Genomic DNA, 2,577 nt, shown 5'->3' with positions numbered 1-2,577 from the left:
ATACACACAGTTAAAGTTTTACTTTCATCAGATTTGTACAAATAACTTCTGTCGGAAGGATAAACACACACACAGTTAAAGTTTTACTTTCATCAGTTTTATACAAATAACTTCTGTGGGAAGTATAAACATACACACAGTTAAAGTTTTACTTTCATCAGATTTGTACAAATAACTTCTGTTGGAAGGATAAACACATAAACAGTTAAAGTTTTACTATTACCAGATTTGTACAAATAACTTCTGTCGGAAGGATAAACACACACACACAGTTAAAGTTTTACTTTCATCAGATTTATACAAATAACTTCTGTCGGAAGGATAAACATACACACACATTTAAAGTTTTACTTTCATCAGTTTTATACAAATAACTTCTGTCGGAAGGATAAACACATAAACAGTTAATATTTTACTATTACCAGATTTGTACAAATAACTTCTGTCGGAAGGATAAACACACAGAGTTAATGTTTTACTTTCATCAGATTTGTACAAATAACTTCTGTCGGAAGGATAAACACATAAACAGATAAACAGAAATGCTAAAATCACGTTTCAAAAAGTCGGTTTATAAAATAATTTGAGACAAAATATTAAGTTCCATTTTTAGAAGAACTTTTTTTTTTACCCCTAAAAAACCCTAATTTCCAGTTATTCATAATATTGATGAAAGGAATAATATAGATACATAGATATTTGATTCCCATTCTGACATTTCTATTTCTTTGCTAGCGTATCACGTGTTCGATAGATCCAGATGTCCGAGAAAAAAAAAACAGTAGGGAAACAGTGTTACATCCAAAATGTATAGTCAATCCTAAAGTATACGTTATATTCAACCTTAGGGGTCAACTATTTGAAGTGTTGATATATAGCGATATAAATCCCGAGAATCTAAATAATATATGTTTCAAAAATTGTTATAAACATGTTAGAAGGACAGATAAATACTCAGCGAAATAGACGGATCACTGAGAAAAACATTAATAAGGTTGTTAAAATAATGTGATCTAATATCATTGGAAGAAAATATAAGTTTTGTTTCAGTGATTATATTCTAATATCAAACAGTTGTGTCTATTAACCCTAATGAAACCACAAAGGTAAAACGTTGGTTAAAATTTAAAAAATATTTTATATATATACATATGGAGTATGAAAGTCGTTTCTTCTAAACTTTTTATCAAAACCGTGATCATATATATATTTTTTTTAATTGACTAAATCACAGTTTGTTGTCACACAGAAAATTGTAACACGATGTCTTATATGTTGTTGCCAGGACAACCCTGAGGTACGTCAATTGCGAACTGAAATTAACAATGGTAGAAGGCCATTGAGGCGCATGCCCAGCATTCAAAAATACCAGTTCGAGAAACAAAAACATTGTGGGTGATTTACCTGCATAATGGGGTTAAATAACAGTCATTGAAAGTATTGTTCGGAGACGAATTTAACTCTAATAAAGGGTTAAACAGTGTTCATTGTAAAATACAACAAAACAATACGAACTCCAATATCTTTTAGTTTCAAACTTGAAAGCTTGGACAATTGAAGTTTTCTTTTCTATTTCGCTATCTAATAAAACTCTAACATTGTTCATCCACTAGTAATAAAATGAATCTACGACCGCAATAAGGGCGGGAATTTGGTTTGAGTCAATATGTTAATTTTTTTCCGCAGGTTAAATCGGGATTAACTGCTATAACTATCCGATTCAGGCACCGACTAGCAGAATTCCCCGTATGATGACGTAACACTAGCTGGTGGTCTCTGTGACTTTTCGTGCTAAACTATCACAAAGCTTTTATTGGTGTTTTATTCTACAGTAGTCTTATTAGTCAATCATCCAAATCTGTGGGCTCGTATATATGGCTATATGCATGCAACAATATGAAGACAGAATATTGAGGCGGGACAACGGGCAGCGACTACATTGGTTCCCAGGAAAGTGAGACACGCCCCCAACGTGGAAACCCTGAATAATTCCATTGTTCAAGAACTCTCTGCACTTTTCCGATTTCAATTACAGTGTTTCAGACGCTGGCAGCTGGCGTGGCTATTTGATCAATCAAACACGCGAGCATGTGAGCTGCACGAGACAGATAACTGGACACTCAGCACGTGAATTGTAATGATGTAAAACCGTAATTGTCTACCAGTTATACACACGAAATAGGTAGACGGAAAGCGTTATTCAACCTGAGCTTTGTCAGTACTTGGCTCACGTTTATGGTAGGGTAAGTGTTAAAATAACACCAAACGTGAATAGAAACACTGATTAAAAAAACGTTATTTCATCACGAAGTTCCAAACGAAACATTTTTGTGTTCCTGAAATCCTCAATAAGTTGGTGTTTAATAAAGTGGATAACGTTCAAGTTTGACAGGGTAGAAGATTTGATACTGATTAAAATTGTTTTTAGTAACAGGTATCAAACTGAAGAGCTGTTTATTGTGTGGTTATAATTAGTATCAATATTTATTGTATGGTTATAATGAGTATCAATATTTATTGTATGGTTATAATGAGTATCAATATTTATTGTGTGGTTATAATTAGTATCAATAGCTA

Source organism: Limulus polyphemus, unplaced genomic scaffold (genome assembly GCF_000517525.1).
Source record: "Limulus polyphemus unplaced genomic scaffold, Limulus_polyphemus-2.1.2 Scaffold6196, whole genome shotgun sequence".
In the NCBI taxonomy this organism is placed as follows: Eukaryota; Metazoa; Arthropoda; class Merostomata; order Xiphosura; family Limulidae; genus Limulus; species Limulus polyphemus.
This window is presented reverse-complemented; position numbering follows the sequence as displayed.